Source organism: Lynx rufus, unplaced genomic scaffold (genome assembly GCF_022079265.1).
Source record: "Lynx rufus isolate CCGP_SWC_20201006 ecotype Redwood Valley unplaced genomic scaffold, mLynRuf1.p SCAF_7, whole genome shotgun sequence".
Taxonomy (NCBI): domain Eukaryota; kingdom Metazoa; phylum Chordata; class Mammalia; order Carnivora; family Felidae; genus Lynx; species Lynx rufus.
Genome location: NW_025814889.1, coordinates 114,518,874 through 114,531,840, shown reverse-complemented (window position 1 = coordinate 114,531,840; position 12,967 = coordinate 114,518,874).

The following is a 12,967-nucleotide window of genomic DNA, read 5'->3' as shown; positions in this document are numbered from 1 at the left end:
GGAAGTTCATTTACATTGGTAAATTTGCTGTGGTACAAGCTCTGAATCTTTGCTTTGCAGGCTCAGAACTTGAACTTTTGTCAGCACATTGAAAGTAAAGTTTTCTCTTGGCAAACTCATATTATCCAAGCACACCGAGACTGAAATGTCATTTTTATTAATTTACAGTGGGCAATAAAATATTCATGCAGATTGTTACGCTTGCATCAACAGGACTGGGGCATTTACTCTTTACAGACAACACTGCCTGGGAAGCCAATTATAATTGAAAAATTGGCAGGGGTGGGGAGGGGGTCTGTATTCAGAACAAGAGGAGGCAGTTGAAGGTTGATGTACCTTAGGGACAGACTTGCCCTGTAGCCTAGAGTGTTTCGAGACCGCCAGGGTCTCTTTTCCCCCAGAATAGGATTGAGTACAAAATTAGGGTGCACATAGGTTGTGTAGCTTAGTTGGGGGTATGTGGTGGCTGTAAGAGTGGGAATTGGACAAAGGGAGGATGAACGTAGGGAACATTTCAAGCATATGTAATGACCAAGAGTAGGGGAAAGACTGATGAATCAGGAAACTGCAATAGTTCAGCATGCCTGAATTGTATAGTGCAAGGAAAGTAATGTCAAGAGGTAAGAACTCAGAGGTAGCTGGAGCAAGAGCATGTGATGGCCTTGTAAGCCACAGTAAGGGATTTGAATCTGTATCCTCAAAATCATGGGGAACTCATGAAAAATTTTAAGCAAGGGAATAATGATGATCAGATTTGTGCTTTAGAAAGATCATTCCAGCAGCACTGTAGAGAATGAATTAGAAGAATGCAGACCAAAAACAGAGATGAGCTGGCATCTCAGGTTACAATGGAATGACTCAAAAAATGGGATGATGCGAGATAGAATTTGCAGGACTGGGGGGCACATGGGTGGCTCAGTTGGTTAAAGCGCCTGGCTCTTGATTTCGGCTCGGGTCATGATTTCCTGGTTCATGAGAGCCCCTGCGTGGGGCTCTGTGCTGGCAGCATGGAGCCTGTGTGGGATTTTCACTCTTCCTCTGTCTTTACCTTCCCCCACTCACACTCTCTCTCTTTCTCTCAAAATAAATAAACATTAAAAAAAAAAAGAATTTGCAGGAGTGGGTGATTAATTGAATATGGACAAAAATAAAAAGGGAGCAAAGAAGACAGTTTCTGGCTTGAGCATGCCAGCACTGATACAGGAACCCTGGAGGTCACAGGAAACTGGATGAAATTGTGAGAAGAGGCAGATGATGAGTCAGTTTAGAGTTTAGACATATCGAATTGAGCTTGAGGATTCTGTAGATTGAAGTGGATTTGTCTAGCAGGCTATTAAATATTTAAACTTCATATTTAGAGGAGAGAGCCAGACTGCAGATTTGGGGATCACCAGCAAATAAATAGTATGTAATAGAAACCATAAGAATGTGTGGTGACCCATTGAGAAGATATAGGAGGTAGGTAATAATAATAATACCAATCACTCTTCTGGGTGCCTTCTGGCAACCTCCTTCCAGAGTTGAGTAGTTCTAGTACATGACTAGAGGCTTTGAGTCCAGGTTCATGACATGATTTGTTTTCAAACAAGGCAACCTCTTGGAAGACTTATTGAGCTAACAATCACATAAAACAAAAACATTTCACTTGTATTTGTTAAACAGCCTTAAAGTAGCCTCAGAAGTCACACAACAACTACTCATTTGGAGCAAGTCACTAAGTCCCGCCTACCTTCAAGGGAAGAATGAGAGCCTACCTTTTGGTGGGAGGAGTGTCAAATAATCTGCAGATATAGTTCAAAATCATTACAGTCAGAGAAAACATAGGCTACATGTTTTGGAGGCTTTACCCAGTAAGTTTACTATGAATAAGTGGCCTGAAATTTAATCCTTCCTTCCTTCCTTCCTTCAAAACTCATTTACAGAGATTGGCTACCATCTTGTCACAATAAAAAAATTCCAAATTGAAAGCACATATCTTTCTTTAAAAAAATTTTTTTAAACAATGCAAATTTATTATCTTATGGTTCTGGAGGCAAGACATCTACAGTTCACTAGACTTAAGTCAAAGGTGTCTTCAGGGGTTGGTTCCCTCTGGAGACTCAAGGAGAGAATGTTTCTCTGCCTTTTCCAGCTTCTGGAGCCTGGCTGTACTCCTTGGCTCATGACCCCTGCCTCACATCATTCCAAGACGAGGAAACTGAAGGGAATCTGCAAAAAACAAGCTGTTTTTTTTTTTCTTTCCTTTTCTTGCTTCTATTCTACCTAAGACTTGCACCCCTGCCTTCCACATACCTTAATGTATGTCCTCCTTTTCTTTTACTGTTTTTTAATTTTTTCTTTCTTTCTTTCTTTCTTTCTTTCTTTCTTTCTTTCTTCCGTCCTCTTTATGAAGGTCAAGAAGTTAAGGATTTCTTTGGACCCTTCCAGCCCAACAGACAGAATATGTACGGAGTGATCAGCTGAGGTCATCATGTACATTTTCTAAGACTCCTGGCTCCAGAGCATAAGTGGCATATAGAGGACACCTGAGCAAGGGCTTGTTTGCTGAGTTCCCGGATGCCTGTGAGGACATGTGCCCCAGATCATCATCCTCCATAAAAGCCCTAGACCCCAAGCAAAGACAACATTCATTCTTCTTTCTTTTCTGAGTCTCCCAGACATTCGTTCCCTCTGTATCTGTTCTCTCTCTTTAGGTCTTCAAAAAACTCTGCTCTCGCTTCCTGCTGGCTTACATTCGATTTCGATCCTGCATGCAGCCAAGGAGCCCCCTTGGCTGGTCCTGTGGGACCCCCCCCTTTGAGTCCTTGGACCTGGCCTGCTGGCATCAGTTCCAACCCCTTATTTCCGTTGTCACACATTCCACTTCCCCCTGTGTCTCAAATCTCTCTGGTTTTTTAATTGTGGTAAAATGTCCCTAACGTCAAATTTAGCATTTTAATTATTTTTAAGTGGACCATTCAGTGGCATACAATACATACACATCATCGGATAACCATTCCTACCATCTATTTCCAGAACTTTTTAATTGAAAAGAGTTTTAAAATGTTGGCCCTTATTATTATTATTATTTTGAGAGAGAGAGAGAGAGAGAGAGAGAGAAAGGAGAGGGCATAAGTGGGTGAAGGGCAAAGAGAGAGGGAGAGAGAGAATCCGAAGCAGGCTCCATGCCCGGTGCAGAGGCCGACAAGGAGCTGGATCCCACAACCGTGAGATCATGACCTGAGCTGAAAGCAAGAGTGGGATGCCTCACCGACCGAGTCACCCAGGCACCCTGACCATTATTTTTATCATTACCTTCAATGTGGTATATGGGAAGAAGCAGAGCTTGGTAGGCATGGACAAGTTTCCAACTTCTGATCCTCAGTGAATTCACCTATGATATTTAGATAGAGTTGTAGACAGCATAAATGAGGTGTCTAGAACTAGGCCAGGCTCTTTGCTTTTTTAATAGTTTATTTAGATCTAGTGTATATGAACATATAGAATCCAGTTTATTTTCTTTTTTTTAAGGTTTTTTAAAATTTTTTATTTTGAGAGAGAGGGGGAGAGCAGAAAGAGGGAGAGGGGCAAAGAGAGGAGAGAGAGAGACAGAGAGAGACAGAGAGAGAATCCAAGCAGGCTCCATGCTGTCATCACAGAGCCAGACATGGGGCTCGATCTCATAAACTGTGAAATCATGATCCGAGCTGAATCGAGCTGAAATCTGATGCTTAACCAACTGAGCCCCCCGGGCGCTCCAAATCTAGTTTATTTTCCAACACTTCTCCAGAAGGAAGATAGCTCGACTCCTATTTAGCGTGAGATCTTAACTGCCCGGCTTCCGGAGACTGAACTTGATCTCCTCGCTACGTCCACTGGCTCCCTTGCTCTTTGGCTCCTTGTTTGGCTGGACCAGTGGGAAGCACCTGCGGGAAATCCTGAAGGTGGAAGGGAGAGAGGACAGGACGTATACTTCCTTGGTATCCTCCCTTTCATGTCTAAGTGTTCTCTAAATATTCCTTTACTGAAGGTCACAGCTCCTGTCCTGCTGCCGCCAGTCTGTCGCATAGTTCTCCTTGAGTTCTGGTAACGGCTTCCTCCTCTTGCCCCTTTAGGCACTAGTCCAACTAGATCTGCGGGAGCTCCTTCTGTTGCTAACAAAGGTGTGCTTTCCCATTTCTTACTGGTTTTCTCAGCCTCTGACCATACCCATTTAAACAGTTCCCTCCTTCAAAATATTTTCTAATTTTTTTTTAATGTTTATTTATTTCTGCGCGTGAGAGAGACAGAGCGTGAGCTGGGGAGGGACAGAGAGAGAGGAAGACACAGAATCTGAAGCAGGCTCCAGGCTTTGAGCTGTCAGCACAGAGCCCGACGCAGGCCTTCAACTCGTGAACTGTGAGATCATGACCTGAGCTGAAGTCGGAAGCCCAACCGACTGAGCCACCCAGGTGCCTCCAAAATGTTTTCAATTACACTTTTTCTTTCTGGGCCCCTGATTGATATGTTCCTTTGTTTTGTTTTTGTTTTTTTGTTTTTTTGTTTTTTGTTTTTTTGGTTTTTTTTGGTTTTTTTTGTAACAAACCTTACTCAGAATTCTATTGTGCAAAAAAGGTAAAAGTGAAGCTGCATCAGCCGATGCAAGGGTGAATAATACGGGGCCTCAACTGCCTTCTTCTCCCCATCGACTGAGGTGACTTCTGAGAACTTAGGGTTTGGAGGGACACACTTAGAAAAACACTGGACTGAGAAAATCCAAGGAAATGCCAGCCCTGACCCATGTTTGGATGGCGTCTCTCTACCAAACTCATGAAATAAATTCACCTGACCTCACACACAAACACACTTGGGAAACATGTGAGAGCACAGCTTTAGATCCTGGTTCCATTTCTACAAAGCATCCGCAACTGTCTCTTATAGTAGTCCATGTGCCTTACTTATTACATTTGGTTAGCTGTTTCAGCGAGGGGGTCTACAGGTTGGTTTCTCAGTCTAAAGGCTGATAAGAATGATGATTTGGGGGTATCTCGGTGGCTCAGTTGGTGGTCTCTGGCTCTTGATTTTGGCTCAGGTCACGATCTCACGGTTTGTGAGTCCCAGCTCCGTGGTGTCAGCCTCTCTGCATGGACAAAGCTGAGACTGCTTGGGATTTTCTCTCTTCGTCTCTCTCTGCCCCTCCCCTGCTCTCTCTCTCTCTCTCAAAAATATACAAATACATTTTTTTTAAAGTGATTATTTGGATTTGGCCTAACATCAATTTCACTTTGATTTACTATTGAATTTTTTCTTCAAATACACAATGTAGAGAATATTCACAAGATAAAAAAAAAATGAATTATCCTAGCTTGCCACTGTTTGCTTAGTTCCCAGAATGTGTGGTTTTGGAAAACCCATGCAGAACGAGAAGTCTACCAGGTCAGAAATCCCAACCATAAACTTTGGATTGGATGAACCATCTCAGCACTCAAGAGTTCTGCCCTGTTATCATAAATGGGAGAATTTTTGTTGTGCCACCTCCACGTGATCCCCTGGTTTGTTTCATTCTCCATGAACGTGTGGTTTAAATGCAATTGGCCGTGGCCTATCACATATATATTAAGGGCGTCATTTTTATTACATCTTAAAATATAACTATTATTTTGGATCTTCCCTAAACCTGTCTCCAAAGAAATTCAGTGGTGACCTGATACTTTTTTTGAGGTTAATCAAGTCAACTAGAATATGGAAAAAACCAATAGAGACTTCTGGAGAATTCACGTATCTCCCACGCTTTGGAAGTCCTTGCCTTTGCCTCCCTCCTCATGATCCCCTCAAAGGCTAAAAGGAGCACAACTTGAGAGTAGGCTTCAATTGGTTCAGTGCTGCTAATATAATTTGTTAAAAGTGAACAATTCAGTTAAGTTAAAAAAAAAAATCTACTTGATGACAAATAGCTGTCTAGTAGTCCTGTGTATATACCTTAGGATCTCTAAACTATTTTTGTCTTACATATACAAAGCCATCATCTGCATTTTGCTTATTGTGTTGTGAATTTTCATGGATTTGCTTTGCTTCTAATTGCAAATGAATTATTTGGTTGTCACATGTTAAATTGACAAGAAGAAAAATGTCTAATTTACAGAGGGTCAGGAATAGGTTGTTTCCCAGAAACACTGGGAAATTTTCAAGAGTCAAGCAACATACATACATACTAAAGGAAAAGAAAAACGATGACCAAATAGGATCAAAAGATTATTGAACTGCTCTCAAGATTGTTGGATTTGGACCATATCTTCACAAGTAGGAAGATACTAGTTTGAGGTACCTTGTAAGGCAGCCGTTATAAGAATAATTGTATACCCTTCTATCTTAGTTTGCACTGCTGTAACAAAACTCTACGGAGCAGGTGTCAGAAATGTATCCCTCACTGTTCTGGAGGCTGGAAGTCTGAGATGAGGGTGCCAGCATGGTTGGCTGAGGGCCATCTTTTGGACTGCAGACTTCTTGGATCTTCACATGGAGGAAGGGCCTAGAGAACTCTATGATTTCTTTTATAAGAACACTACTCTCATTCATGAAGCTTCCACCCTCATGACCTAATTACCTCTCAAAGGCCCTACCTACTAGTGTCACCTTTGGGGGTTAGGATACATGTGAATTTTGGGTGGGGGCACAAACATTCAAACCATAGCCCCTTTCCTTCCTTTTTTCTTTCCTCCCTCCTTTCCTCCATCTCCCTTTCCTTCCTTCCTCCCTTCCTTCCTTCCTTCCTTCTCTTTTCCCTTCCTCCCTCCCTTCTTTCAATCTTTCCTCCTTTCCATCTTTCTTCCCTTCCTTCCCTCCTTCCTCAACAAATATTTATTGAGCAATGTTTAAATTATTGAGGATTCAGCAGTGAACAAGAGTCAAGGTCCTTATACTCAGGGAACTTACATTCTTTGGGGAGACATAAATAGACAAACAAGAAAAGTCAGAAATGATAGTTTTTTCTGCTATGCAGAGAAGTAAAATGGGTGATGTGATGGACTGGAGACCCATTAGAAGAGGTGATCCTTGAAGATATCTCTGAGGAGGTGACTTTTTTTTTAAAGCTTTCAATTTTTTTTTTTTTTTTTTTTTTTTTTTTTTTTAGTAATATCTACACCCAGCACGGGGTTTGAACTTAGAACCTGAGATCAAGAGTCACATGCTCTTCTGACTGTGCCTGCCAGGTGCCCCTGAGGAAGTGACTTATAAGGTGCAACATGAATGCCGTAAAGTTAGCCATAAGATCTCAGGGAACAACATTTCCTAAATCGGAACAGGTTGGCACAAAGGCAGGAATGACCTCTGTCCAATGGAAGAATAAAAGTTCAAAGTCTGGGGCATGGTAAACCAAGGGGAGAGTGTTATAAATGGAAGGCAGAGAAGCGGGCAGGGCCAGATGGACAGGGTGCGTGAGCCAGGATAAAGTCTTTGGATTTTATTGTGATTGTAATTGGAAGCTTCAATGAAGGAGGACAGTGACATTATTCGATTTGCATTTTAAAAAGTTGTTCCTAGTTGCTCTGTAGTTTATGGATGATAGGGAAGTCAAAGTGAAAACAGGGAGACTGACCAGGAAACTCTTACAGTGGTCTGGACAGGAGATGAAGACTAGGGTGCTAATGGAAAGAAGTGGCAGATTTAGGATTAGCTTTGGAGGTAGACCTGTTGGGATTTTCCTTCAGATGGATTGACTGGTGGAAGGGGAAGTGATAAGATAAAGAGAGAACTCAAACTCCAAGATTTTGGGTTTGATCCACCCAAGTTCCTAGTGGAAGTATATAGAGAGACAAGAAAACTGGCAGAGAAGCATTTTGGTAATAAAAATGAAGCCGTTTTGTTTGGGCCATGTTAAGTTTGAGATGCTCATTAGACATCCAAGGAGAACTATGCAGATGGTTTGTTGTGGAGGTCTGGAAATCTGGGGAGAGGTCAGCGCAGGAGATATAGACTCGGGGATCTTTGGGCAGACAGATGAAATTTAAAGCCAGGAGACTGGTTGAGATCACTTCTAGGCTCTGTGGGACAGATAAAAGGAGGGACCCTAGAACAGAGCAGGGACACTGTAACATTAAGTTATGCAGTAGAGAAGTCAAAGGAGTCTGGAAGGAACGGCCATCAAGGAGAAAAGCCAGAAAGTGGATTGTCAAGGAAGCCAAGAGAATAAAATGATTTGAGGAGAGAGTAGTCAATTGTTCTCAGTGTCAGTAACAAAGTCAAAGCAATAAACTTGTCTGTGGATTTGGCAACAGGTAGGTCATTAGCATTAACATGAGTAGTCTCATTGGAGTAGGTGAGAAGGAGGCTTGATTGGAGTGAGTTAGGAAGAAAATGCAAGGTAAGACAGTGAAACCACTATCGGTGTGATAGCCATTGTGGACAAAGACCAGAGAAGAGAAAGAAGGTGGGGAAAGGGTAGCAAGACTGCTGCCAGATCATGTTCAGTGACTCTCTGAGCTCTGTGGTATTTTAAGTTCATTTATTTATTTTGAGAGAGGGGGAGCACAGAGAGGTGCAGAGAGAGAGAATCCCAAGCAGGCTCCCAGCTGTAAGCACAGAGCCCAGAGCCAGACTTGGGGCCGGACTCAGGAACTGTGAGATCATGACCTGAGCCCAAATCGACAGTTGGATGCTCAACTGACTGAGCCACCCAGGTGCCCCCGAGCTCTGTGGCTATTAATGTAAAATGAGCACAATAGCCCCTGTGGTACATATGTGTGCACCTCTAACAACATTCAGCTCGTCCTGTGCAGCACACAGTAGATGGGTAGTTGGGTTTGGGTTCTGCTAGATGAAAACAGTGGAGGAAGTAGAGGGAGGTGAAGGTGTTAAGTATATTCATAAGGGGGTGGGGGTGGCTATGAAGCTGGATCGTGGCTTTAAGTTAGGTTTTGGTGGAAATGAGGATGCTAGGGAAATGACTGACAGTTAGAAAGTGAGAGGAGCCAATGGAGTGAAGATCTTGATGGAGTCAAAGAATTAATGGAATATTAATGTAAGAGAGGTGAATAGATAGGGATTAGTGGCCAGAGAGAGTAAGCAGTTATGTGTGGGAAGATGCTAAATTAGTGAAGATTATTCTTACATTATTATGTCTCACCCAGTGTTTATTTACTTTTGAGCAATTACATTCTCTAGCGTATTATTCCAGTCCATAAGCTGCAGGGGAGCACACAAACTTTTGAATAATCCACCTAGCTGAGCAGATGAGTCTCTTACATTATTATTATATTAATTACATAATAATTATATTATTATATTAATTATATATTATTGTTATATTAACTACATATTATAATATTATTATATTCCACAGGAGGGGCACCTGTCTGATTCAGTCAGAATAGTGTAAGACTCTTGATCTCTGAGCTGTGAGTTCAAGCGCCACGTTAGGTATAGAGATTACTAAAAAAAAAAAAAAAAAAAAAAAAAAAGATTCTGCAGAATTCCAGTGTAGAAGGCCTTAGCATGTGACATTAGCAAACAGCTTTAAACTAAATAAACTTTTGGAAAATAAACAAAAAAAGAGAAACAAATGTCACTTAAAAAAAAGAAACTTGTTGGGAATGCAAGCTGGTGCAGCCACTCTGGAAAACAGTATGGAGGTTCCTCAAAAAACTAAAAATACAACTACCCTATGACCCAACAATTGCACTACTTGGCATTTATCCATGGGATACAGGTGTGCTGTTTTGAAGGGACACATACACCCCCATGTTTATAGCAGCACTATGAACAATAGCTAAAGTATGGAAAGAGCCCAAATGTCCATCGATGGATGAATGGATAAAGAAGATGTGGTGTATGTACACACACACACACACACACACACACACACACACAATGGCCTATTACTCGCCAATCAAAAAGAATGATTGCAAAGTTGCCATTTGCAACTATGTGGATGGAACTGGAGGGTATTATGCTAAGTGAAATTAGTCAGAGAAAGACAAAAATCCTATGACTCCACTCATATGAGGACTTTAAGAGAAAAAACAGATCAACATAAGGGAAGGGAAACAAAAATAATATAAAAACAGGGAGGGGGACAAAACAGAAGAGACTCATAAATATGGAGAACAAACTGAGGGTAACTGGAGGGGTTGTGGGAGGGGGATGGGTAAGGGGCACTAAGGAATCTACTCCTGAAATCATTGTTGCATTATATGCTAAGTAATTTGGATGTAAATTTTAAAAAAGAAAAAAGAAAATTAAAAAAAAAAAAGGATGGGGCGCCTGGGTGGCGCAGTCGGTTAAGCGTCCGACTTCAGCCAGGTCACGATCTCGCGGTCCGTGAGTTCGAGCCCCGCGTCAGGCTCTGGGCTGATGGCTCGGAGCCTGGAGCCTGTTTCCGATTCTGTGTCTCCCTCTCTCTCTGCCCCTCGCCCGTTCATGCTCTGTCTCTCTCTGTCCCAAAAATAAATAAATGTTGAAAAAAAAAAAAATTTAAAAAAAAAAAAAAAAAAAAAAAAAAAAGGAAAAGGGTTAAATAAGAAAAAACAAAAAAAAATATATGTTGATTTCACAACTACAAAAAACACTTGTTTCCTTTCTCTACTTACAACCCTTTTATTTTTTTAAGATTTTTTTATTTTTATTTTTAAGTAATCTCAACACCCAGCATGGGGCTTGAACCCACAACCCTGAGATCAAGAGTCACACACTCTACTGAATGTATCAGTCAGGAACCCCTACTTCTAATACTTCCAACACCCAATGTGCGGGGTTTTATTCCACACCAGGTAATTTGCCAGTTTTCTGGATAGCAGCTGGGTGTCTGTTGGGAAAATGAATAAAATTTTACACCACAAGATGGCCGATGGGATAAAACAAGCTCTGGTCTCTAGTTTAGAGACCCCTCTTCCGGGTTCTTTTTGCCCTGTTTGCCGCACAAGTGAAAACCCATCACAGATATGGAAGCTGACAACTATAAATTACCCTTCCCCCCTTCATTCGGGGCTCAGATCTTGGAGAAACAGTCTCCTCTGAGCCCGCTGGTGCTAAATAAATCTCCGATCCACCAAGATCTCTGAGTGCCGCTTGGTTTTTCCGCCAGCGTTCCGGCCTCGTTCTGTAACATGTCCTACAATTCAATTCAATTCTGATACAAACTACCTGGAGCCAGTGCAGACCCTCCAGGTTCAGGGCTCAGTCCACAAGATTGCCTCCACTTCAGACACCATTCACAAGGCTCAGGTTGTCACCTTTACTTTGGACCACTTGGCTATAAATTGGAGGTTCCCACAACACCCTCCTCAGGTTTGATAATTTGCTATAACAGCTCACAGATCTCAGGGAAACTCTTTACTTACCATTACTGGTTTATTATAAAAGATGCAACTCAAGAACAGCCAAATGGAAGGGATTCGTAGGGCAAGCTATGGGGGAAGGGGGAGGGGTTCCCTCTTTGGGCATATCATTCTTCTAGTACCTTGGTGTCTTGGCTAACCTGGAAGCTCTCCTGGGTTTAGGATCTTTATAGAGGTTCTATTACATAGCTGTGGTTGATTAAATCAATGACCATTAGTGATTAACTCTTTCAGTCCCTCTTCCCTACAGAGGTGGGGGGGATGGGGGGGCCTTAAAAATTGCAACCTTCTAATCATGCCTTGACCTTTCTGGAGATTAGCTCCTATGAGAAAGCTATCTAGGGACCCCCCAACCACCAGTCATCCCATTAGCACACAAAAAGACACTCAAGGGGCACCTGGATGGCTCAGACCCTTGAGCATTCAACTCTTAATTCAGCTCAGGTCATGATTCCATGGTCCTGGGATTGGGCCCTGTGTTGGGCTCTGAGCTGAGCAGACTCAGTGTTCCATGCTGATTCATTCATTCATTCTCTCTCTCTCCCTCTGCACCTCTCCCCTGCTGGCTCTTGCTCTCTTTCAAGGGTCTTAGAAGCTTTGGTGTCAGGAATTAGGGTCAAAGATTAAATATTAGAACAAAAGATGCTTCTAGCATCCTGTCAGTCAGGAAATTACAAGGGTCTTACAAACTCTGTGTCAGGATCTTGGTACATAGACCAAGTATGTATTTATTATGCCACATAGTTTTATCACCCTATGTTGGTCAAAGTATTTCCCATGTTGTCTGAAAATAAAGCACCCTGTGTCTGGAAAGATGGAAAAGTGTGTGCTTTGCTATGTTTGTCTGAAAATATTTAAGTGCAATAATCAATAGTGATTAATAATGTATTAGTTTTAGGTGTGACTATTTTGTTGCACTATAGACACACACACTAAAACACAGAACATGTTTGGAATAGAAACATATTATATCATATGCTTTACACTTTAGAAAAAACACTTTTACATTAACTCATTTGAAAATAGTATTTGCTGCATGTTTTCAAACAATCTGGAAGTACTTTCCAAAAAGCATTCCATTCATTGCTTGGGTAGACAAGGTCAATTGCATTACTCCTTCTTTTCCTATTTAAATAATATTAAAGTTTTCTCTTCTTCTCAGGGTAAAACTTCTGAACCTCTTAGCTTGTGAATATTAGCAGAATGGTAGGACTCTGGAGCTGTGATTGTTGAGTTTAAATGATGACATGGTGCCTGGAAGTCAATTTGAAGTCCACGTCCTTGTTTTGGCACACTGTTTATCTGTGACATTATTTTTTCTTTATGAAACATACGCATTAATGTTGACTCAACTCATATACCTATTATTCGAATAGGACTTAAAATTCCTTAGGAGAATGGGCCACACGTGTGCTTTAGAAAGACAAAGTGCATCATGTTAGCGACATCAGTCCATTAAATGTTGTTGTTATGGTCCAGAAAGGAGAACCCTAAACTTCTCTTGCCAACTCAAATTCCAGTTTCTTCCTATCCTTTCTTCTGATTCTATACTTTCTCTTTGGCTGAAATTGGAAGCAAAAAGGGAGTAGAGAAAGGAAAGCAGGGGTTGAAGAGGAGGAGGAAAGCCCAACAGACAGGTTAATCCTGTCTGCGATTCTCTGCTTTCACCCAGGGGC